The 27,340-nt window shown below is 43.2% G+C and overlaps 1 protein-coding gene and 1 pseudogene across 5 annotated transcripts in view; one reads left to right on the plus strand and one right to left on the minus strand.

Annotated features, from left to right (window-relative positions):
* The window catches only part of LOC147012792 (potassium channel subfamily T member 2-like), a 316,478-nt gene that overhangs the window by 181,962 nt on the left and 107,176 nt on the right, over nt 1-27,340 (minus strand). The gene's annotated exons all lie outside the window — the stretch shown is intronic.
* On the plus strand, nt 24,088-25,681 carry LOC147012793 (uncharacterized; annotated as a pseudogene).

The raw sequence follows: 27,340 nt of genomic DNA on the forward strand, positions 1-27,340 counted from the left end.
CTCCATTTACCCCCGAGGCCAGCCATAACCAACCATGCACACTTTATTAAAGTTATTTACACTTATGGCTGATTCCAGCCGTTGTGATTGGTCAATAATCATATGCTCTGTAGTTGATGGTAAGAACAGTTTAACGGTTTTCAGTTTAACAGCCCCAAAAATACTTGAACAAGACAGGCATTGAGCATTGACTCATTAACTCATTGACTCATTGACCCTCCATTGACTCATTAACCTAACCCCCTCTAATCAGACTTGGAGGTATAATGGTTAGAGCATCTGCTCTGAGTCTGCAAGGTCAGTGGTTTCAACCCTGGTCAAGTCATAACAAAGACTATAAAATGATACGTGCTACTTCCTTGCTTGATGTTCAGCATTAAAAAGGATAGAGCACAAGGAAACAACAATAAGTTGGTAATACAGTACTAGTGCAGACTTTGATGGGCCTCATGGCCTCCTGCATCAAAGTTCCTTGCAAAAGGAATATATGTTATTCGTCCCCACCAGTTTCATGGAGGGGACCATAGGGTTGCCTTCCATCCGTCCATCCGGCCCACCTGTTGTTTTTCAGACTTTTTTCCCCACACCCTCGACCATATTCAACTGAAACTTGGTACATGGCTTTATTATGATAAGTTACAGAACAAGTTGGAGTTTCAGGATGGGTCATCAATTTTTAAATTTTGCCCTTTTTGGAATTAGAAAGTATCACATCGGTCGTGGTCAGGTATTGCAAAGCAATTCTCGCCCTTGTTGTTATTATTAAAACTCGAAACATGAAGAAATGAAAATGTTCGCAAGCTTCCATGTATGTCTCAAAACATCTACAACCTCAATGAAATCAGAGCACAAGTCTTTTTGACTGGAACATTCATGTGACAAGCAGTGTGAGTGAGCAGAGGTTTCAATGATCAACATGAGATCATTAATGACCCACTCACACTGCACCGATGGCCTGTGGTTGATGAGGTATGCGAGCATTTTCCAACCAAGAACTTGCAAGTCCGTTCCTGGCCCTTTACAGGAGCAAAGCAATCAGCACACTCTGTCAGCCAGTGGGCGTGGGTCATAAGTGGTGAAAAACACTGTATAATGGACTGCTCATCTTAAGAATGACAAGCCATTATGGATAAAACTGACATAATAGCCATAATTAACAAAATCGTGCAACACTTCCATTTTTTTTAATGGCCTTATCAATGGGAATAAAAGTTTCACTTGGAATATGGTTGCTTGAATATAGCAATGGCCTCTGTAATTACCACGCAATGGGAAAGCTCTGGAATGAAACTAATGGAAATAGTTATCATGCGAACTGCCACCTTCTCCTCTTCTGAAAAATACAACACAGATCTTATCTGTAGGCTCTTCGATTATATCTCTGTACTGTGATGTAGAATTGAACAAGCATGTTATTTACAGCCTTGTGAATGATAAAGAATTAGTTCAATTAGACATTCAGTTGAACCTTTCAAAACATATGATGCTTATAGGAAAATATATAAGCTATTTAGTGGAAGGCGTGGAGGAGAGGTGTGGTGGGTGTGAGGGGGTGAGGGGTGAGGGGGGGGGTATCCTGTCTAGCCAGTTTACATTCTATTCATTTTAAACTGACACCCTTTTCTTGCTTTTTGAACAGACACAAAGGCTTGGTGAATATTAATGAGGGTACACCTCGCCAATCTGCTCTGAAAACAATGGAGAGGTAAGAGCACACAGTGTGCAGCTGTCCTTCTGGCAGGAAGGAATTGTAAGCATCTCTCGGTTCAGCTCCAAAGCGAAAGCATGGAGCGCAGCTGAATCATTCACAAAGCCAAAACATAATTACGGCGAAGTCATTCTGCCATCGAGAATTCAACAACATAAGGCAACTGGATTGATGATCGAGTTTAACTCTTCCTTGTCAGAGTAAATAAAACGGTCTAAATGTCCCACTTTCTGTTTTTCCCAAAAGACAATTACAGTCATTGTTGCTTGGAAACCGAAACAAAACACAAGCACTGGAGTTCACGAATGCAAGGTATTTTGAGACTATTCAGTTCGCATCCCTTCCAAGAATAAGCAATTTCTTTGTTTATTTACAATTTCGAGTTGAAAAAGGACTTATGCTCAAAGTTGGACATGATTAGCGCAGAATGGAAAAACATTCATCAAAAGCAGTCAAAACATTCTGCACTTTGAAAGGGAAAAATTTTTCTCACTCACACTGAACTATTCACTTAAAATGGAAAAAACGTTGTTGTGTTTTTGAAAGCGAATAAATAATTTGATTGGATCGGATTAATCTCAGACACTTTCCACGGGAGTAGCTCAGTGGTTGAGTGAGCATGGCTGTGTGTGTGTGTGTGTGTGTGTGTGTGTGTGTGTGTGTGTGTGTGTGTGTGTGTGTGTGTGTGTGTGTGTGTGTGTGTGTGTGTGTGTGTGTGTGTGTGTGTTGGTTTTTATCTCCATTTGAGGGTCACTTCGGTAAGGGATCACAGTTCATGGACCAAGCTGTTCAACTTTGTTCTTCTCAGAGTTTTGTTCCGAGTGCTCTTTTCAAGATCGTCACCAAACCCCGGACTGCCCCCAATTGAAGTTTGTGTTAATATTCCCGGGGATGGTTTTCAAAATCTCAGTGTGGTTCTTCTTTGTTTTCTATGTTCACTCTCGATGGCATCATCAGGTCCTACGTGAGCATGACGTCCTTATTTTCAATGATTGCCTTTGGTTCGTGTTTCCATGAGTTTTCTGGAACTGGGATGTTGAAATTTTTGAAGATATGCCAATGAATCACTTTTGCATACTTCGTTGTGCTGTTGTGTGTAAAGTTGTTCTGATAATAGTTTTTTGTATCCCTAAAGCAGGTGACTCATACTTTCTGTTTCTGTCTTGCAGAACCTACACTTGTCCGTCTGACTCAAGCCCACCATCTTTTTTAATCCACCGGTGTAGTATCCTTGGTTTTGGGCATTTATTATGATTCATTCTCCGTCCCAGTTGAGGTGACCTCTTCTTAGCCATTCCAATGAGCCTTCTTTGTCGATCCCAACTCGGTCCAATTCTTTTTTATATTTTCCTGCTCTTTTGTCGTTCTCCCAGTTGTTAGTGTAAATTAGTTGATATTAATTTTTACATATTATTTTGTCCTTTTTGCAATCATTGGGGCTGTATCTGTTGCCGTTTCATTTTACTGTACGGGATATTCCATTCGCCCCTGATTTTTGGAAACTCCTTGCAAGGTGAATTAGGGATACTTTTTCAGGCTTGTTGGGTTCATGTTTGTTTACAAATTGAATCCGACAGTCTGTTGAGCATTTCACATTCTCAGCTAGTCCTACACTTGTCACTCTGTGCACCTGGTTGAGTTCCATCAGGCCGCTCCCTCCCTCTCATCTCGGCAGGTACATTCTGGTTTTTGAACCATGCACTGGATTTTGTGGAACATTTTGTGGATGGCGAGGAGTTTTCTTGTTTTGATGTTTAACTTAGTGATTTATTATTGGGGCCAGTTTATTATTCCACAGCTGTATTGGAACAATGTCACTGTGAGTTGGTTTGTGTTAGGGTTAGGGTTAGCAGGGTTATCATTGAATTGATTTTGCAAATTAGAGCAGGGTTTGCATATTGTGTCACTGAAGCCTCTTGCTTTTGATGTCAAAACGTCAAGGTCACTGAAAATCGTCACTTTTTTATTTATTATTGTTGTTTTCATCATGTTTACTCTATGGAAGAAGAATAATAATAATAATAAGAAGAAGAAGAAGAAGAAGTCTGAATACAAAGCGGCATACGTGGACGGGCTTTGCATTTTCAGATGCTTTCTAGTTTGGCTTTGCATTGCCCTCACTGGTTTGGCCTCAATTCCCATGATGCATGGTGAACATTTCCACACCCCATGATGGAGTGGTGACCTGTTCAAGATTGATTGTTGACCATGGAAACGTACACCACTTGTCGTGAATGCCCTGATGCCCGATCAAGAATAAATGCCTCCATCACCACCACCTTGCCATGGAGGCAGGGTCTGCCGAAGCAACTTTCCGAGTTTGAAGTGGGTGGTTTGCAATTGCCTAACCAACTGTAGTAATTAGGGCAGGAAGATGCAATATGTTCAGGATGCCAGTCATAACTCGCTGACTCATTGTGAAAGATACTGTAGTATAATTTACATACACATTGGCAAAACTGGTAGAGAGCTCAAGTATGGGTGGAAGAGGAGGAGATTGGGACCATACTCTGTGCAGAGCGTTGGTGTTGCTGTATGGGTGGGTGATTCTATAAATGTGTATGATTGTGATGACTGTGAGAGGGCCTCACCAAAAGGTGAATGTGCTGTCAGTGTTTGTTAATTCCTCACCCCACAACCATCTCATCTCCGCCTCCCCCCTCCAAATATGTACAATTACCATCACCATACTAAAACATGCATTTGGTGTCTGTCTGCTTTTGTGACCCCGATACATTCGGTTATTTATCCAATCTCAACCAAACTTGACCGAAGGACTAAGGGTCACAGGATGGAAGTTGTAGTGACTTTGTTCCCCCCCCTTCTCCAAGGGGGTGTTCCACTTTGGGTGAAGTCTGTTTTAAGGTGAATAACTGTGTTAAGAGAGCTAATGGTGGCATTCTTCAAAGGCTACATCAAATAACAAAAGCATTAGCAAACAACAACAATGATAATAGCATAATATTTATGTTATTACTTGTCTTCTTGTCTTGTAATGTATTATCGGATGCATCCGCTGAGTAGTAGTAGTAATGTTATTACAAAACAGTATTAATACTAATAATGTCCACCCTCCCCAAGGGGTTTTTCCTCCTTGGACAAGCATCACATTGACAAGTATAAATCGCTTATCGTGGAGCAAACTGACCAGAAGTAAAAATATTATGAACCACAAACACGAATTAATTAAGCAGTTCCTCATAGTTATCACATCACTTTGCAGCCATTTTGCAAAATGGCTGGACGGTCATCAGGGGCCATATCTGCAATGCCACAAAATCCAGATCTGATCCATACATTAGTCACTGTGCCAAATTTTGTGCTTTCATCACAAAATGCACAATGGGTTTGCTATGGTGCTCCACCATCAGCATTATCTCCACAATGACCAATACTTGGGAAAAAATATTTTTAAAATAACAAAGCCAAACTAGAAAGCATCTCAAAATGCAAAGCCCGTCCACGTCCGCGTCCGCTTTGTACTCGAACTAAACTTGACGAAAACGACAGTTAAAAAATATTGTAGCATAGCGTTCTACATATGCAATTATGACATCATAACAAAGGCACCTATGACATCATATATATATATATATATATATATATATATATATATATATATATATATATATATATCACACTTACTCTCCATAACGAGTACTTATCACATGCCAAGTTTCAATATTTTCCTTGGTGTATTTTCAGAGATACAGAGGTCCAAAGTTTTTTTCCCCATTTTTCCAACATGGCTGCCACACCACGTTACCTATGACGTCATAATTATTAATAAAACACTCCACATACATAGTCACTCCTATTGTGAATATTTCATCTCAATCTGGCAATGGTTGTGGAGAAAAACACGACAGTTCTGTGTGGACAGACAGACAGACCAGTGATCTTCACCATGTTTGAGAAGGGGACCACTTTTGCCGATAAGACATCAGTGTGCGAGCCGCCACACCACCTACAGGAATCCAAAATGGCTGTTATTCGGCCCCCGCCTCCACGTCCTCTTTGTTCTTTTTTTCGTTGTGGTTACTGGGCTGTAAGCATAATTGTTTGCACACTGCCATTGACTGATGTAGTGATGGTTACTTTTACGCTTTGCATTGGAACACTCATTTCAAACCATTGGGCCAATTTGATAGCATTTATGGCAGATTATGATGGGGTGTCTTCACATTTGTGGATAATTATCAGCTGTGCATCAGGGGCCGCACTTTCGGTCACCAGAGGCTCACATGCCACACAAAGAACAGGGAGACAGGCAGACAAACAAATGCAATACTCTCTCCTCTGGCAAGGGTAGGAATAATAATAATAATAAGTAATAACAACAACAAGCCGGAAGGCGACATGGGCGGTCGCTATATAATTGCATACTAGTCATACAGCTTATGACGGATCGGGCTGAAATTTTTTGACAAAGAGGGTGATTATAGTGCGCATAAAAGCGCGGAAGCCGATTTTTGATTTTCGAAAAAAAATTTTGGGGGGGATTTTTCAAAAATTTCAAAGTCCCGTGGCTAGGCAACAGTGGCGTCCATAGCAACGGTGCTCAAAAGCATTCGACTGGATCCTGGTATGAACCTACCAGTCAAGTTTCATCAAAATCGGTTGACTCCTCTGGCCTCCAGAGCTGTCCATTACATACATACAGACAGACGGAAAACCTGAGAATAACGGTAGTCTAGCGACCACCCAATAATAATGAAAAACATTTTTTTTAACTATTAATTTGTCTTCTCCATATTCTCATAAAAAAATGTTTGTTGAAAATTTGATGACAAAAGCCCAGAGAGACACACAGGCACACACAAGTGTTTGCAAAACCCTGACCTCCACTGAGTGGGAGATGGGTGAATGAGATGTTGCTTGTTGTATAAGCAACCAAAGGATAGATTTTTCTCTCTTTTTCTCCAGATCTTGGCACTTATGTAACTTTGCTCAATCACTATGGGAAAAAAAATCCCACGCAATTGTCCTTTTAATAGGCCAGTCTAAAAAAAAACAATGCTTAATTACCAACAACATTCATGTCAGTAATTTACCATGACGTTAATGCAATGCATGTGAAAACTCGAAGGGCACTCGGCGGAGTGCTTTCCTCCGCCACGTAATACCTGATCCACGAGAACATATCGGGCCCAATGAATTTTTGAAATATCATGCTATACAGTACTATATCGTTTTTGGTCCAATCTCTCAATGGTGAAAAATAACATTCAAATTTAAATAATTCTCGTATCCAGATCCGGATTCGAATCTTCACCAAAATCGAAACAATTCGTCCTTGCAAAACACCCAACCTGTCTACCAAGTTTTGTCCAAATCCGTTCACAACTTTTGGAGATATCGTGCGATATATAATTTTTGGCGCTGTCGCTCAGGTCAGGTCAGGTATGGGAGCATGCGCCAGAGCAACGCGTCGCTGCATCCACTTCCCGTCAGTACTCCAGGGGCCTCGTCTGGCCATCCCCATCTCCTTGAGATGCCGGTCAACCTGCTGCAACCATGAGGCATGTGGTCGGCCCATTGGACTCCTCCACTCACGAGACTCCCTCGCTGAGAAAATCTGGTGAGCAGGATCAGCGTCAGGAAAACAAGCCGCATGTCCATACAGCCGCAGCTGACGCTCACGGACTAGGCAGGTAACAAATCTCATCCGAGTCTCTCTCAGCAACCGCTCGTTGGACACAAAGTCCGACCAGTGATAGCCAAGGATTCTCTGAAGAGACCTGGTACCAAAAAAATTAAGTCTCAATCTCAGATCCTTGGTCAGAGTCCAAGTCTCGCATCCATAGAGCAAGACTGGAAGCACCAAAGATCCGAAGACTCGGACTTTCGTCCTCCCGCACAGGTACCGGCAGCGCCACACCCCATGATCCAGTGAATCCATGACTCCCCAGGCCCGACCCAGATGTCTATTGACCTATGACTCACAGCCGGTAGAGACATGAATATCATTGCCAAGGTAAGTGAATCTCTCCACGACCTCAACATCATCACCACAAAGAGGTACAGACAGGACAGCGGCATCCAAGATGTCATTGAAAGCCTGGATCTTAGTTTTGACCCAGGAAACCCGTAATCCCAGCGGATCCGACTTCTCATTCGGCACCTCGATGGCCCCCAAAAGTATATCTAAAGTCTCCGCAAAGATGACTGTATCATCTGCGAAATCAAGGTCAGAGATCTTGACATTCCAAAACGATGCACCGCAGCTTGATCTCTCCAACATCCTCCCTAAAATCCAGTCCATATAAGTGCTGAAAAGTGTGGGGGCAAGTACACATCCCTGACGAACTCCAGTAACAACTGGAAATAAGTCAGAGATGGTACCACCACATCTCACAGCACTCTCAGTACTCGAGTATAGTTCAAAGATCAGATCGATCAGTTTTAGTGGCACCCCACGAAGACCAAGAATCCTCCAGAGGGCATCCCCATTTACTGAATCGAACGCTTTACAGAGATCAACATAAGCTGCAAGCAGCCTCTGCCGAAACTCTCACCTGCATTCGGTGAGGACCCGAAGAGCAAGGATACGGTCAATCGTTGACCTCTTTGGTGTAAAGCCTGACTGCTCTGGACGCTGGTGCTCAAGCAGATGGTGGCGAACCCTATCAAGAATTATCCAAGCAAAGACCTTGCCCGGCACCGAGAGCAGCGTCACCCCTCGGTAGTTTTTGCAGTCTTGGTGATCACCCTTCCCTTTCTAGAGGGACAACAAGGCCCCTCTTCCAGTCAGTTGGGATGATGCCTGTGTTCTAGACATAGCACAGAACTGCATGCAACAACATGAGTGCAGCATTTCCACCAGCCTTGAGAAGTTCAGCATGGATGCCACAGATCCCTGGAGCTTTGCCCCATTTCAACCGGTTCACCGCAGCCTGTATTTCCACAAGCGAAGGTGGACCACAGTTGATTGGAGGGTCAGCAACAGGGATTGTAACACCCCTGACGTCCAACTCGACAGCTGGTGGATCAGCCTGGTACAACTGTTCAAAGTAACCGGCCCAGCGAGCCTTCACTTCAGACTCCTCTGTCAAGAGCCTACCACTCTCTGCTCTAACTGCAGTGCTCCGAGGGATGGGCTTGGAGGAACACAATGCGCGAATTCCCCTGTAAGCAGGACGAGAATCCCTTGACCACAGGTGATGCTCTACCCCCTCACAGATTCCTCGCACATAGGCCTCCTTGTCCACCCTCAGTGAACGTACAGTTTTACGCCTCAGCTCCCTGAACAGCTCAGCTCTGCCATTCAGCCTGGCCCTGCGACTCTGGTCAATGGTATCCAGTGTCCCTTGAGAGACAAAATTCTTCTTTGCCCTTCAGTGAGTTCCAAGACATCCACCGGAAACATCAAGGACTGTGGTCTTGAAGGCACTCCACAATTCTTCAGGACCCCCCAAAGCACCCAAACTCCTCAAATCTCCACTCAGCCTGTTCGCAAACTCCTCAGCTACCCTCCCATCCTTGAACTTGCCAACATCCAGCCGAGGCTGGGATGGTACCATTCTCTTGGATTTAAGGTGCAGCTTTAGAGTTGCTACAACAAGCCGGTGGTCAGTATTAAGGAACTGATCACTCCGGTAGACCCTGCAGTTCTGGATCATCTTCCAGCGACCATCAATGAGGACATGGTCATTCTCCTTTGCCACACCGCCAGAGTTGGAATCCCAAGTCCAGCAATGAGCTTGTGGGCGCTGAAACCATGAACCAGCCACCCTAAGTCCATGACTTCTTGCAAAGTCAAGGAACTTAGTGCTATTCAGGTTCACAGTTCCTGACCCATGGGGACCAACACATGTTCCATAACCATCCCTATCAGTTCCAGTCAATGCATTGAAATCCCCCAAGACGAGAAGTGCATCTCATCTGGGGCACTGATCAACCACAGACTCGAGCGTGGCGTAGAATGTGTCCTTCACAGTGAGATCTCTCGCCTCATTCGGAGCAGAGACAGAGACCAGGGTAATTACACCTCAGGAGTGATGAATCCTTAGTGTCATAATTTGCTTGTTGACCGGTGTTACCTCAATTATCAATAGAGTCAGCTTATTGGACACAGCTTCAGCAACTCCTTAGGCATGGTAACCATCAGAGCGACCAGACCAATAGTAGGTGTAACCACCCACCATTATCTCGCCGCAATCCGGTCTCCGAACCTCAGAGAGAGCTGCAATCACGATGTCCAAACGCTTTAGCTCAGATGATAACAGAGACAGGTGATCATCCTCTCTTCGGGATAGGACATTCCAGACACCCACCCGAAGGGACCACCTCAGGTTAACCCAAGGAGGACAACACCTCAGCACCACTCCGACACACTCTCCCGCAATCTGACCCGGGAATGTTACCCCATGGTTTCCCTCCTATCATCAAAGATTGGGGGTCCCGAAGGCTTTGCCCCAATCCTGTCATCCGGTGAGCTGCCCTGTGAAGTGAAGCTGCACAGGAGGTACTCCCACGGAGTGGGTTTTCAGATTTTTTTGCGTTTTTGTGTTTTGCGGAATGGAGGGTTTTACGGTGGCCGGAGTGCAAATCTTGCCACCAACCTCCTCATAAAAAGTAACCCAACTGCAGGAGGACATCCGCAGACACAGTTGGGCACTAGATATGGATGGCCGTTGGCTCACAAGGAGCTCCTCCACCCTTTGACAGGTTTTGTTTTTAATCCTGCTGGGGGTCCATATCCAAACACCCTCCTCACCAGAAAACCTGGTGGGGGAGACGGTTTAGTCGCCGACAACCCGACCATGTAACAGGTTCGTACAGGTTTACATGGTACCTGTAGCAGGTCACAGATTTAATCTGGCCTGACCTGACACAAATGGTGAAGAATATGTCTCTCAATGATGAAGAATCACTTAAAAAATTATTGTAGTAGGATCCAGATCAGGATCTTCAGCAAAATCTAATCACACACAAAATCTAATTCATCCTTGTCACACACCGAACTTTTCCACAAAATTTCATCTGGATCCGTCCACAACTTTTTGAGATATCCTGTACACAAACAGATAAAGGGGTGAAAACATAACCTCCTTCACCTTCAGTGGTGGAGGTAATAAGCCTGTGATTAAATACATCATGGCAGATTTAAAAAAAAAAAGTGAGAGCCTTTAAGTGATGTCAACATGGTTTACAAAGTGTTTAGAAAATCACAAGGGCTATCTTGGTGAGTAAAGTTCACCAGACTTACATTAATTCACCTCTGAGATGTGGTTTATCAATATACCCCAACAAGTATGGATTAAAACATTATCCTGCACTTTATCTGAATTATTCTCAACACGGAGGACAAACTTCGGTTTTCGTCCATATGTCATGGAATAGATGCCTCCAGGTCAACGGGAAAAATGGCATATGTCGAGTACGGGACATTCCAGGATTGAAACTACAAGGCACTCAGTAGAACACGTACTGTACCTCCACCAGGCTGAACAGTTTACCTTTTGTATTCCAAATACCCTCTGGTGGACGTAGGTCGGCTCAGGATCTGGACCTGAACCGGCTTGTTCTTGTCAACTAACCAACTCATCGAGTTTTGTCGTTCGTAGCCCAACCACACAATGGTGAATAATCACTTTCAAATTCTCGGATACAGATTCGGATCTTCAGCAAAACGGAATCAATTTTAACTTGTCACACAACCAACCTATCCAGCAAGTTTCGTCTCTATCCATCCAGAGCTTTTTGAGATATTGTGCTATGTATCGTTTTGACCCGATCGCTCAATGGTGAAGAATCATTAAAAAAAATTATTGTTTCCAGATCTGGATCCAGATTTGCGTCTTCACCAAAATCTAATCATTTTGGCCTTGTCACACGCCGAACCTTTCCACCAAATTTAGTCCGAATCCATCCACAACTTTTTTGAGATATCCTGGTGACAGACAGACGGGGGTGAAAACATAACCTCCGCCCAGCTTCGGTGGTGGAGGTAACAATGAATGAGCGTAGTCAAAAAGAGAAGGAAAATGAGGGGTGGTCAACTTGCGTGGACAAAGTGAACCCAATGTGCTGAGTCAAGTGACTTTTATGGCCAGAAATGGCCCAAAGCCACAGGGCCATCTCCAAACCTCAGTGACACTTAGACTAATAAATCACTCCGATCTCAGAGAGAAATTTGTGTCCGAGATATCTGAGGTACGTGGTAGCATCACCCAGGCAGACATAATTCATCTTCCTGTGCTCTGTTGGTTGAGCTCCATTTTGCAGTGTTACCAACATTGCAAATCCATGACATTCCAAAACTCAGAATGTGTTGTTGCAGAATTACTTGCATCAAGCAGAATTACTCAAGATGGAAAAAAAAACCAAAATGACTCAACAGTGCCCAAGTTTCATCCACAAAAGGAAATACTCCGAGGCACCCTTGTAAAGTTGTGGGTTAACATTTGGTTTATGCAAAAATGGTGGAAGCCTCTTCCCCTAAACTGTCTGTCTCCCCAATTTTATGAATACATTTTCCCAGCCCCACTGCATGTAATTATGTCAATGACATCTAAACCAGCTGATGGCCTCTTCCCTTCTCTATCCATATACTCTCCACTTTATCAATTGATTTTCACCACTCTGCATATGGAATATGTAGAGGAACTCCAGCAAGACTCATCGGTGATGTCGACTGAAAGCTGAAAGCTTCCAGCGAAATCATATTCGACGAGCAAGCCAGGCTAACCGGCCCATCGAGCAATTGTAATCAAGCTTTCCAAAACCATTCTTGAAGTTTGGATGCCAGCAAGCTTCAACATAGCCCGAGTGCATGTCGTTGATCGAGGTCCAAGAGGGTGAGCAGCATTCTTAGCTTGCTGGTTCGATGCTCGGCAACAATTTTGGTGGAGCAACAAACCCTAACAGCCAAAGAAGACAAATGCCTTTTAAATTAAAATGGAAAAACTTAACTCATCTTCATCTTCTAATATGTCTGAAGCATCTTCTCAGGGCAGCAAACTCTGAAGGATTAAAGGATTCATTTGTTTATGAAAGTGTGCATGACAGTGATTGTCAGAAGCAATCATGGGAGAATTTCCACTCAAATTAGCTCTTTGAAACAGCATGTATGACCCTGTTTACGGCATATTAAAAAATAAAAAATAAAAAACAGTGGCCCTGCTTCACATCATTCACTCCAAGATGCTGTGGAATCCAAAACTCTTATCATTGGCATATTCCACAAAGAAGCAAGAGCACAAGGCCTGCCGCTCTCATCACAGAAAGCTTCAACGCCTCCCTGTTATCTACTGCCTCTCATGATCTTGCCTCCCTGGCACTCCAGGACACATGCCATCTTCCAATGACCCATCCTTTCTTCACTTTCATGCAGACTAGGCGAGTTATCATCGGCAACCTGAAAAAAAAAATTACAAATTCCTTCCCAAATCGCCTTCAGTCAAATATCAATCAGGCCGAGCAAGCCGATTCGGGAAAGAGTTGGGACAAAAACAACCACTTTAGCTGAACCCCTCAAGGTGGTGGGAATAAGTTGGGCCATTAAAGCAACAATAGTAGTCATAGTAGTAGTAGTAGTGGTGTTAGTAGTAGTAGTAGACGTCGTAGTAGCCTTATATTATGTATGTCAAACGTTTACATTATACATTGTGCAACAAAAATAATGGTTGAATTGGGAAATTATTTAAAAATGAAAACACCACCAAACAAATTTGTTGCCCACCAAGACAAGGACTGAGTCAGATGTTTTGACATCCGACCCAATCCTTAAAAATGAAACGCCATCCAAGAGTCCGTTCGACATTTCCATCATCGAGTGGTCTTCATTCGGTCCTCGCTCTGTGGTTGAAACATTGGCTGCGCAGAGCTGTGCTCGTTGGTGATGCTTTCATTTTGAATCAACAACTTTGCTCCCCAGTGATGTTGTCACTGATTAATTATGCATGATCGTAAATGCCCAATGGATCCGTAAAGGACATTACTGCGGAACACCAGGCAAAAGGGCAAGTGTGCAATGGTCAAAAGGATTTTTCACAGGTTTAAACACCAGTCCCTGATGGCCTGTTTCTCATTTAATATCTACACCAGCAAGGAAAAATGGTTGATATGAAACTTGGGATAACAAGCCCTCCCTGAAAGTCTGAAGCCAGAAGTACAAGGACAATGAAACTATAAATTCCTTCTATGCAAAGAAGCAAAACATAATCATAAAAGGATGAAATAAAGATGAAATATAAAGGAAGGGTTTCTTACTTGTCTGAGACAAGTTTACTGAGGAAGTCAAATTACAGGTAAAACAACAGGAAGATCAAAAGTTTGAAAAACTCCATGAGTTGATTTCATATATTGTGTTTCAATAGTTCATTTTGTACGGTCTTGACAACATGAACTCACTTGTAGTTGTTTGTTATAGATCTCATGGTATCGTTTTAAAGAATAGGAGTTACATTCCCAACAACCCTCTCAACCGCCTCCCCCACTCCACTCCTATCACCACCAATACCCCATTCCTACCACCAAAACCAGCATCACTTTAACATCCCTGGCTCTTTCGTTATGTGCTCAACAGCTAGAAATTTGACTCGTTAGGTTTCAATCAAAAAGTGTTCCACAAGGCACAAAAATGGCAAATAAGGGGGCTCTCTAGATATTATGCATGCAAGATTGAGACAGTACTGAAAAACACAAGGCACAAAAATGGCAAATAAGGGGGCTCTCTACATATTATGCATGCAAGATTGAGACAGTACTGAAAAACACAAGGCACAAAAAGGGCAAATAAGGGGGCTCTCTAGATATTATGCACGCAAGATTGAGACAGAGTACTGAAAAACACAAGGCACAAAATGGCAAATAAGGGGGCTCTCTACATATTATGCACGCAAGATTGAGACAGTACTGAAAAACACAAGGCACAAAAATGGCAAATAAGGGGGCTCTCTACATATTATGCACGCAAGATTGAGACAGAGTACTGAAAAACACAAGGCACAAAAATGGCAAATAAGGGGGCTCTCTAGATATTATGCACGCAAGATTGAGACAGTACTGAAAAACACAAGGCACAAAAATGGCAAATAAAGGGGCTCTCTACATATTATGCACGCAAGATTGAGACAGTACTGAAAAACTCTTTCAACTTCCATTGCATTTTCACATAACTCTGAGACGGATAATCATTCAAACGACTTGTACAACCATTGTACAACAGCCACTGCAACAAACTAAGGCAGACAATCCAAATAAAGAACAGGAGAAAAGGAAAACAGAGAAAAGGTAAAAGTAGAACAAGAAGAGGAGGAAGTGAAATGAAAAATATTTAGGGAAGGAAAAAGAAAACAGGTAAACAAAAGAATCATCAACATTCTTGAGGCAAACTTGCATGGTTCTATATATGTATATGTATATTATCATGTCAGAAGGGCCGGTAACGCACACCATCTGGGCCGGAGGTCGGATAAAGTCCTTCGCAAATGCTAAAACGATGTTTGCCAAAGTCACACTGCGTTCTTTTACGATTACGATTCCCCAAGGATCGCCCAAATGAAAATCGAAACAGGCTGTTTTTCGCACATTAATGACAAGGAAGATATTTATTATAATTAAAATGTTTTTTTAAAATAAATATGGGGTGGTGTGGAAGGGACAAGATGCTAATTACTAAATGGAACAGACCTTCGTTCAAATGACAAAAAAAGAGGGGAAGTACTCCACATGGGGAAGAAGGGTGATTTTTTTTGATGATGTCATCGTTGCCTTCATTATGATGTCATAATTCCATGCGTAGAACACTACATCCGATCAGTATGAAAATTTTGTATGTCATCTCGAGATAAATTGGTCCACAGAAAAAATTTGATAATATCATGAGTCACATGGTTTGGCAGCCATATTGTATTTTTTATTTTTTTTTAACTTTCAAAATTTTTCTTTGAAATGGCTGAACAGATCGAGGTGAAACTTTACACATATGACCGCCTATCCATGAGGAACAAAACAGTCACAACTGCGATGTCATAGGTCACATGATTTGGCAGCAATTTTAAATTTACCTGAAAACGGATTTTAAAAAAATCTTCTCCAGAACAGCTGGACAGATTGAGGGGAAACTTCACACAAATGTTGCCAAAGCATTGGGGACATCAGAGTGTTCATGCATAACTTATAGGTCACACGGTCTGGTAGCCATATTGGATTGAGTGAAAATTACAATTAAAAAAACTCGAACAGCTTCATCGATCGAAATGAAACTTCACAATTAGGATCAAGTGCTGATGGGGGACATAGGTTTTAAATTTCAACCTCATCGGACACATGGTCTGGCAGCCAGAATTATTTATTTTTTTGAATCTGGGTTCTTTTTCTTTTTCTGTCTTTTTTGAAAAAGGCTCACTCGGCCGTGCCTGGATGAGTTTTAGGGTAGAGGAGTAGCAGCTGAAACCCAAATCCTATCCAGGTTACTCCTGATAACTTCATCTTTGCTTTTTGCTTGTTTGGGTTCCTTCTGATGACTCCAATGCAGGAATGTACCTATTTGGTCTTCCATTTGATTTGAATTGATTTTACTCCCATTCTGAATTCAATTGAATGATAAACATCGTGGGTCACGGTCAGGTGTCCAATCAAAGCAGGGTTGCATCAAATCGGGACGTCTTCGTACCCGGTTATCACTGCCAGCAGTTATAAAGTTTGAATTATGGCTCTTATTAACCTCCGCCATCTTCGAAGATGGATGGAGGTTACTGTTTTCACCCCTTTCTGTTTGTTTGTTTGTGAACAGTATTACGGAAAAACTCCTCAACAGATTTCGACGAAACTTGGCGGGGGGGTTAGGTATGGTCCAAGGATCATGGCATAAAATTTTGGACTTGCCCCCCCCAAAAGGATCATGCCCCCCCAAAAAAATTGTGAGAGAAAAAAAATTTTTTTGTGTATTTTTACATGTTTTAAGTGATTTCCAACCCCCCCCCCCCCAAAAAAAAATTGTTAGAGAAAAAAAAATGCAACGTTTTTTTTTTCAACAAAATTTCGATTTTTTTTTTGCATTTTTACATGTTTTAAGTGATTTCCAATCCCCCCCCCCCCCCCAAAAAAAAAAAATGTTGGAGAAAAGAACTATAACTTTGTCAGCACTGTTGACATCATATTTAATGAATAAGATATAAGGTTCACTTGAGTGACCCAGCAGTATTGACGGCGGAGGTTTTGCACTCTCCCGAGTGCTCCCCCTCTAGTTAATTATGTAACACACCAGTACACAAACACCACACAAAACAAGTCCTGGCAAGGGTCTGCAATCTCTGATTTCTCTTTCTTGTTTTTCCATTGATACAAGGCTCATGAAGGAGGTTATGCAGGAATAATACATGAATGCACATAAGTGTACTTCCATATTAATGACAAGTTCATCAGTATACCATTACAAGATGTGTACAAACATGTATTATATGGTAAAGAAATTTGAACCTGAGTTCTCTACACCATGAGCCAAGGGATTCATATGTAAAAATTAACAGGCCAACCTAATTATACAATTATGAAAACAATTAAGCCTTTGTCAGTGACTGACTGAACTACTCAATGGCCCTTCAGAAAATCAGCTGGGAACTATTAATCATCATGATTTTGATCCTTTAATGAGTGACAGAGAGAGAGAGAGGCTAATTGAGGAAAGGAACATTAAGAGAAGTGGGGAAGAAAGATAAGGGATTGGAAATTAAGAAGGGATTGAAAAGGAAAAACAGCTCGTGGCATGTTCTGTAAAGTTACTTGGATGTGCATGTGCAGTGTGTCGCACCATGTGGAATAAAACGTGGAGTTCCTACTTGGGTGTTGTCTCGCCTTTCACCACTTCATTCCGCGGATACGTCACAATTGGGGATGAGTTTGGTGCTTCGCTCATTTTGCATTGCTCACTGTGGTGTCGATGGGAAGTCTGTCAGAGTACCAACCAGATGAGGGCTGGGAATGTTTTGCAGATTGCTTGAAACAACACTCCATTGCAAACAAGATGGCGGCGGCAGAAGATTCTGATCATCACTGAGCTATTCTGCTCACAGTGTGTGGCAACAACATATGCTCTGATGAAGGACCTCGTCTCCCCCAAAAACCTATGATTAACTTGTCGAGATTGTGGCCAAACATTACAAGCCGAAACCCAGGAAAATCTTGTCTCGGTACAAGTCGTTCACTCACAGGAGGAAGGAAGATCAGTCGGTGTCTGAGTTTGTTGCTGACTTTTGCCGGTTGGCTGAATATTGTGAATTGGGTGTCACATTGGATGAGATGCTGAGGGTTTTTTTTTTCATTATTGCCATCAACAAGGAAACAATCCTCTGGAAGTTGTTGGCCATTCCCAATCTCGAGTGAACTAAAGCTGTGTCGACCATGAGTGCCTGCATGATGACTGATGAGGGACCACGTTATCACCAGCAAGGAGCGGAACGACCAGTCGAGTTCATTTAATGTGAACAATCTGAACTCGTCAGCTGAGAAGCCGAGGAGACCTCAATTTCACCGATCTGCTCAAAACACCACCTCTGTTCAGAGGGTGAGCTCTTCTGTGCCAAAGCATAGCAGTAGATGTTCAGGTTCTCAAACAGGTAAATCATGCTGGCGTTGTGGTGGCACTTACCCCACCTGTGTCATTTCAAATCTTGCTCCCGTCATAACTGTGGAAAATCTGACCATCTATTGCAAGATGCATCAGGCATCCCAAAATGGTACGACTCACCATATAATTGATTTGGCTGCACCAGTGACCGGTGGTGAAGCAACACCTCTTGCTTCTGAGGAGTGTGATTTGCTCAGTATGTCAGGCAAAAGCAAATCCATCGTTCTGGACGTCAAGCTGAGTGGCATTCCCATCGATATGGAGCTGGACACTGGGGCCAGTCAGTCCATCATGAGCTCTGAAATTTTCAAAAGGCTATTTAGCGAGAAGATAACAAAGAGGCCGGTACTCAGACCTGTGAATGCTAATTACAAACTTATACCAATGAACTGATATCTGTGATTGATAATACTGATGTGAAGGTCAGCTACAGTGATGTGTCATGGAAACTACCCTTGTGGATCATGCAGGGAAATGGGCTGACACTATTTGGGGTTAATTAGGTTGAATCCATCAAACTTGATTGCCCTGTAATGAAATTGATGGTTTGTGATGTTAATCAAAATGCCATTCTAGACAAATACTCCATCTTTGTTTGAAGGTGGTGTTAGTACCTTTTAAGGTGTTAAAACCAAAATCCATATGGAAGAGAGTGCTAAGCCAGTTTTATGTAAAGCGAGGTCTGTACCTCACACGATGTGTCCTAAAGTCGAGGAAGAGCTCGACCACCTGCAGAAGGAAGGTGTTATCAGTCCTGTTGAGTTTAGTCTGACGGTAGTGTTCGGATTTGTGGTGATTACAAAACATCAATCAACAGGCATTCCAAGTAGGACCATTATCCTCTGCCCAAGGCGGATGAGTTGATCACAACACTTTCTGGTGGGAAGAAGTTTAGCCACCTGGATGAGGAATCAGCTTGCACTCAGATGTTGCTTGATGAGCACTCCAAGAAGTGCACGTGTTGTAACACTTACAAGGGGTTGTTTGTGTATCATCGCTGTTCTTTCGGCATCAAAGCAGCCGCTGCTATATTGCAATGCCATGTGGCGAATCTGTCAAAAGCAATTCCCAATGTTGTAGTTTTTCGACATGATCTTTTGATCACTGGCCACAATGAGCCTGAACACTTGGGTAACCTTGAGGAGGTTTTCAAATGTCTTGTCAAAGCCGGTGTTAAGGTGAAATGTGACAAATGTAGGTTTACGTTACCAGAAGTGGAATTTATCGGTCGTATCGTCAGTGCTGATGGCATAAGGCCCAGCAAGTCTAAGACTGAGGCTATCAGTGATGCTCCCACTTCTGTGAATACAACTAAGCTCAAAGCATTCCTGGGTATGCTGAACTATCACAATAATTTACTTCCACATCTGAGCACCGTTCTTGAACCTCCCCACAAACACCTTTGTAAAGGTGTTGAATGGCCATGGTGCTTGTAGTGTTGTAAGGCATTTGCTGAGGCAAAACGGTTGCTGTGTTCATTTAAAGCATTGGCTCTTAACCTGGGGGGAGTGAGTAATTTCCAGAGGGGGCACGAGCCCACAGAAAAAAAGTAGGAATTTCTCTAATTATTATTTTTGGAATTCTCTTAACGAGTGTTTGCATAATATCGTGATGAACATAAAAAAAAACAACATAAGTATCGCCTTCAATAATTTTGGTTTTCTATTCGCAACTCGGCCTCCCATTTTCTGTATTAAAATTAATTTTAAAATTTAACATTTATTTAAATTTAATATTAAAATTTATATTTTATTTTAATTTTAATATTAAAAAAAAATTCACACATTTGCAGGACCCATTTCAAACTAAATCATTCGCAATGAGTGCAAAAGAGCAGAAGATTCTTGACGTATATATTCGATTTGGATTTGTTTTCCTCCAAAAGGGTGACACACAGGTACCCCAGTGCGTAATATGTTACAAGACTCTAAACAATGATGGCATGCGGTCCACACGCTTGGAACGCCACTTAAAGACAATGCATCCTGCTCGAGCTGCCAAACCCAAGGCATTCTTTGAAACAAAAAGGCAGTCCTTGAAGCAAGCTAAGATGGACAGCAGTGGAGCATTTCAGCAACAGACTGCAAAGGTTGTTGAAGCTTCCTATGAGATCGCCATGTTGATTGCAAAGAGCAAAAAGAGCCAGAACATCGGAGAGACTCATAAAACCAAGTGTAGTGCGTGCAGCAGAGCTCGTTCTGAGGAAGGATAGTGCAAACAAGCTTTCTCAAATCTCTCCATGGAAGGATCGATGAAATGTCTCAAGACATCAAAGATCAAGTTCTCGACCAAGTAAGAGCTTCTCCTGTATTTGCCATCCAGCTGGACGAAACGACTGATGTTGCTAAGTGTTCTCAGCTACTGATGTATGCTTGTTTTATGTCAGGCAATAGTGTAAAAGAGGAAATGCTCTTCTGCCATTTCATGGAAAGTTATACAACAGCAACAGATATTTTTCAAGTGGTATCAAACTTCTTCCAGGAAAACCAACTTTCGTGAGACTCGCTGGTCGGGGTGTGTACTGATGGAGCTTGCTTTGCAATGTGGTTTCATAACAAGAGTGAAAGAAAAAAGTCTATCTGCTATAGGTACGCACTGCATCCTTCATCGTGAAGACTTAGCATGCAGAACTCTACCTGCTGAAATGAGGGATGTCATGAACCTGACTATCAAGGTAGTCGACTTCATCAAAGCTGGAGCCTGAAACAGTCGTTTCTTCAAACAGCTGTGTGTGGATATGGATTCTGAACATCAAGGCTTGCTTTTCCAAACAAACGTACGATGGCTTTTGAAGGGAAACATGCTTGGATGGCTTTATGAACTACGACAAGTGGAAACATTTCTAGATTCGCAGCAGAAAGCAGATCTCCATGACAAGTTCCAGTCTGAAGGATTTTTGCTATCTCGAGCTTACCTGGTGGACATGTTTGAAGCGCTGAATTCCTCAACCTCAAACTCCAAGGGAAAAACATCAACATCAACATGCACCATGACGTCATTCGAGCCTTCATGGCCAAACTCGACCTCTGGAAATGTCGAATTCAGGATGGAAACACAGCCAGTTTTGTGAACTTGGATTCTGCTTTCATTCACAGTTACCTTGATTCTGAGTTAAAGAAACAAATAATTACTCATCTGACTGAATTGAAAGCAGAATTCATCAGATACTTTCCGCATATAGATGAAAGCGCAACGCCTGGAAATTCATTAGGAACCCATTTCAATGTGAAGGAGCTGATATTACAGACGAAGTGCAAGAGAAGTTTCTTGAGTAAAAGTTCAACTCCTCGGCTGAAGAAGACTTCAACCAACTGGATCTAGAGACGTTCTGGGTCACGTACCTTCCTGTTTACCCTTTTGATCCCACATCAAGCTCTTCGGATTCTGACAATGTTTGGATCAACGTATCTTTGTGAAGCTGCATTTACCACGCTCGTTGCTGTCAAGACCAAGGACAGAAACAAGATGAACGTTGAAGGGGACTTGCATTGTGCTCTCTCTGGCATTCGACCACGCATTCAACATCTGGTTGCAAAGAAACAATGTCAAGTATCCCATTAAATGTCATCTCATTAAATATCCTGTGTATGCTTATACAGAATTCTTTCTTCAATAAAATGGCTAAAAACAAGAATTTTCATGTGAGGTGGGGGGAGGGGGATGTGGAGGCAAGGACCAACTACTAGAGGGGGCGTGGTCGTAAAAAGGTTAAGAACCACTAATCTAAAGTATAGGTGTGGTTCGATACTGTTAAGCCACTTGTTCTCAGTTGTGATGCCTCATCTTATCGCATTGGCTGTGTTACAGCAATGAAACGAGGATGGTATTCTACAGCCTGTAGCATATGCATCACTCACTTTGTCAGCAGTGGAGCGTAACTTCTCCATGGTTGAAGAAGAAGCTCTCACCTGTATTTTTGGTGTAACAAAGATACATCAGTATCTCTTCTGTTAACATTTTGAACTCGTAACCGACCACAAACCATTGCAGTCCCTCTTAAATGAGTGCAAGGGAACAAACCCACGGGCCTCTGCAAGCATTCGGCATTGGGCTGAGAAGTTGGCAGCCCATGACTATTCTATAACGTATCATCCTGGTGGTGAGATTTTCTGTGCTGATGCCTTGAGTAGGTTACCACTGCCTGTTAACCCAAGTAATGTACTTGTACCAGGAGAGATGTTTATGGCAATGAGTGTGTTTGACTGTGATAATGCCCCAATCACAGCCAAACAAATTGAATCACGGACTAATGTGGACCCGACCTTATCTATGGTCAAACAATGTTATATCAGTGGCATATGGTCAATGGTACCCGATAAATTCCAAGAGAAATTGATACCATACATTGCTCATAAAAATGAGCTGTCCTTACATTCGGGTTGCCTGCTGTGGAGTAACGGGGTTGTTGTGCCACCCAAAGGTTGGAACAAGGTGTGTTTTTCGTTATATCAATCACATCCAGGTATTGTAACGATGAAGTTAATTGCCAGGAGCAATGTTTGGTGGCCAGATATAGATGAAAACCTAGGGAGCCACATTCGTCATTGTTCGGTGTGTCAGGCTACTGCCCGAAACTCACTTGAGGCTCTGCTTCACATGTGGTCCTGGCCTCATAGACCATGGTCTCAAATTCACATCGATTATGCTGGACAATTGTTAGGAAAGATGTTTTTGGTTGTAGTGTAGTAGATAGTAGAAAAATCGTGCAAATGATGATACAAGCATCAAATTTGGCATTTCTGTTCTGCAGGGCTTTCTGATAAAATCTGGCCGATTGGCCATTTGAAAATTCAAGATGGCGGCCATTTTTCAAGATGGCCGCCAAGTTAGCCTCCCGAAGTTGACTTTTTGCTTAGAAGTATTTGTAGTCCGATTTGCATGATCTAGGTGTGGATTTCGATGTTTTCAAGCCTGCTGGAGTGGATTTTCCTGTTTTTAAAGCCCCCTGACACATACTTTTTCCGATTTTGAAATTTGTTTATGATTTTCATACGTTTGCATGACTTAACATGCATGTAGTAGTAGCGACTTATGCATGGGGTATATGGGGTGTAGTGTTAGAAGTAGTACCTGTTTCAGCAGTCAGCCACATCCCTTGGATGGACTACTGGCACTGGTCCTCATCACTGGCCCAACTCTCATCTATGGCTCCAAGAAGTTGCTAGTACACGGCATCGGCCACACCCTGGTAAACCGCGTTGGCTCGTGGGCTAAACTAGATGAGGGTAGCACACAGAAGGTCTCTGCGCGTGATGGAGTACATCTAGCTCCAAATTTTCGAAGTGCATGAAGTTGATGAAACAGATGTGCTGATTGAATCCAGGCCACTTACCAGTCCGTTAATCAACATTTCCAGTTCATCGCCAAGTAAGAATTTCTTGAAGGAGTGATTGTCGGGCACTACCAAGGCACATTGGTGATATCACTGCTGTGAAACTCAGCATGGGGTTCAGTGTCAGCTAAGTAGGAATTGTATGTTGGCATCATTGTTGGCATCATTGTTGGCATCATACTGCAACAACTTACTCGTGTCCCAAATGTTGCCTAATCAACCCCGGATCAGTTAGGCAGCCGCACCTGAATTGACAGGACGTCCCAGCGTGGGAGAGCCGAGCCAAGGATAACGGGGTTTTCGTTATCTGGATGGTGTACAAATCGCACGGGACTTATGACACTGGATGAGCGATCGGACTAGGTGTAGGGCAGATGCATGAACCTAGTTGTATCCCATACAGGAAAGTGTCCATTATACATGTACAGGGTGGTAAAGGATAAACCCTCAACCCTGAACGTCATACTGGCCATGGACGTGAGTTCCACTGGTAAATCATGGAACACTGTCTGGACCAAGTGTTGCCTATGTCAGGAGGTTAAGAAAGAAGATCTAAAGTCCCCCCAGGCCAATCCTGCCAAAAGAGGAGATGATGGGTATATGAACTTGGCAAGGAATATTCCTCCGTTTCACTCACTCGATGCACTACCAATCAAGCTAGACCCTGCAAGACTTGAGGAAGGTGGTGGGACAGAGGAAACCTTGAGACAAAACAAGGCACGATATCATGAGAGTTGCAGGCTTCTATTTAACAACACAAAGTTACACAGAGCTGAAAAAAAGATCAATCCCTGCAGGTGCTAGTGATGAGGGCACTAGAAATAAGATCCCACGAAAGGTCCAAGAAGCTAAAACACAAGAATGTTTTCTTTGCAAAACCCAAGGGGGTGAGCTTAGAGAAGCAATGACAATGAAATTGAATGAGAATAAACAAATGTGCAAAAACACTCAGTGATAGAAAACTCCTTGCCAAACTGAGTGTAGGAGATGTCACAGCACAAGAACTGAAATATCACCCCACCTGCTTGGTGGCACTGTATAACCGAGAACGAGACTACCTGAAGACACAGGAGCAAGAGAAAGCACAGGAGCACTGGAAGGAAGCATATCCAATTGCTTTCTCCAAACTGGTCACCTACATTAGTGAGATGAAAACTGCCAGTGATAGTACAGATCCACCCATTTTCAGGCTTGCTGATATGACCATGCTTTACAAGCAGAGGCTGGATCAGCTTGGTGTTGAATCGCCTGATGTTCATCCTACTCGACTGAAGGACCAGCTGCTTTTTCACATCCCCAAGCTGCAAGCTCATCGCCAAGGATGAGATGTCCTGCTGGCTTTTGAGAATGATGTCTGCTCAATCCTCACACAAGCATCCAAGTATGGTGAAGCGATCCATCTAGCGAAAGCTGCTGGGATAATAAGACGAGACATGCTCCATCAAAAGTCGCATTTCAGCAGCACGTTTCATGACACAGACCTAGAACAGGCTGTACCACCATCACTTCTGCAATTTGCATGCATGGTCGAACATGGCGCAGACATCAAGTCCCAACTCCAGCATGGAGCATCAAAATCTGACCTTTCTATATCACAGCTCCTGCAGTACAACTGCTTTGCCAAGTACAAGGAAGGAACGGATGTCCACAGGCATTCCAAGGACAGTGAGACACCTTTTGCAGACTACGTTGGCCTGTATGTGTTTGCCAAGATGAAGAAGAAACAACTGACATGCTCCATGAGAATGGGCTCAGCATATCATACGACAGAGTCCTAGAAGTCTCAGCCCAGTTAGGAGAAGCAGTTGTTGCACGGTATGTGGAAGATGGAGTCATCTGTCCCCCAGTCTTGAGAAAGCAATTGCTCACAACTGCAGCAGTGGACAACATAGATCATAGTCCGACTGTGACCACAGTTCAAACATCCTTCCATGGCACAAGTGTGTCCATTTTCCAACATCCAAGCACTGAAAATGCTGGCGATGAACGTGAGCTGCTTAAACTGGAGTCAGAAATGAAGGTGAAGAAAGTTCCAGAGCTTCCAGAAGCATTCACCAATGTTTGACCAGCATACATTACGAAAAATCTCAATCCTCCTCCAGTTGCAAGCCAGTCCTTACCAGAACCCGAGTCAATCTGGTCACACTTGAAAGAAGAATATTCTTGTGTGGAGGAAGTGTTCCTCACTGAGGATGTGGCTGATGCAGTCTGCATCACATGGTCAGCCCACCATGCAACACAGAAAAGGAGCCATCCATTTGACGTGAGCATTTCAGCACTGATGCCTCTGTTGAGAGACCAGGCTCACTCTGTTGCAATGATCAAGCATGTCATGGAGAAGGTCTGTGATACAGTGGCTTTCCTAAACCCAGGCCAGACACCTGTCATTGCTACTGACCAACTGTTGTATGCTCTGGCAAAACAAATACAATGGCAGTGGCCCGAATATGGAGAAGACAATTTCGTTATCATGTTTGGTGGACTTCATATAGAAATGGCTGCACTGAGATCGATAGGAACACTACTACAGGACAGTGGCTGGACCAGTTCCATTGTGGAAGCAGAGGTGGCCTCATCTGGTACGGCAGAGTCTTTCCTGTCTGCATCCAGTGTCACCAGGACAAGAGAAGCACACCAGGTCACTGCATGCAGCTTGTACAAACTGATGAAGGAAGCATACCATGACTACCGCTCTGAAGAGTCGAACAGATCAGATCTAACCTTTGAAGATTGGTGTGAAAAACGGAGGCAAGAGAATCAACAATTCCAGTTCTGGAGTCTGGTGCTGGACATGGAGCTCACCATATTCACCGTGATCCGCTCATTCAGAGAAGTAGACTTCAACCTGTACCGTGAAGCACTTTCAGAACTGGCGCCTTACTTCTTTGCAAATAACAATGTCAACTATGTGCGATGGATCCCAGTTCACCGCCGAGATATGATGTCGCTTGAGCAACAACATCCAGATGTGGCCAGGGAGTTTCACAAAGGGAACTTCGTTATCCACAAGTCCAGAAGAGAATTCTCTGCCCTGGCAATCGACCAAGCCCACGAGCAAAACAATGCAGTCATAAAAGGTGACGGAGGAGCAATTGGGTTGACAGAAGACCTGGCAGCACTTCAAAGGTGGATGGTCGCTGGACCCAAAGTGAATCGACTAGTAGCTGGATACGAGGCCATGTCTGGTATAAAAGATGCAACCAACAACAGCAGACACCATGAGCAGACACTGAGTGCCCAGAAATCTTTCTTTGAAAAGGTGAAAGCACTCTCTGCAGTATTGCAGGAGATGGGCAACCCATTCCAAGAAGAATCAGCCGACTTACTGGTACGAGACATGAAGAACATTGCAGACCCAACTCTAGCCAAAATGGTAGCTACACATCACCAGCGGGGCAAAGAGCAGTTCCATTCATTCATGGAGGGGCTACAGAATGAAGGTGAATGTCCTTTCTATCATCCAATCAAGAAAAACATTGTTTCTTTCTTCAAACAAGAGCAAGCTGGGGGAAGTTCTAAGGAGAAAGTCCTGAAAGATGACTGTTCATCTCATGCCAGAACAGGCAGTGTGACTTGCAAGAATTCTTCAAGCATGAGAATCAGTCACACCCTGCATCTCTCAGTGACAGCGGCAAGCTTCATACATGTCCAAAGTCACAGCTGGCTGAAATTCTTGAAGCGCAAGTGAACATCCCAGACAGAGAACCAAGGGGAGGTGCAGTCA

Source organism: Eptatretus burgeri, chromosome 14 (genome assembly GCF_056783735.1).
Source record: "Eptatretus burgeri isolate ZD-2024b chromosome 14, Ebu_testis_v1, whole genome shotgun sequence".
NCBI lineage: Eukaryota > Metazoa > Chordata > Myxini > Myxiniformes > Myxinidae > Eptatretus > Eptatretus burgeri.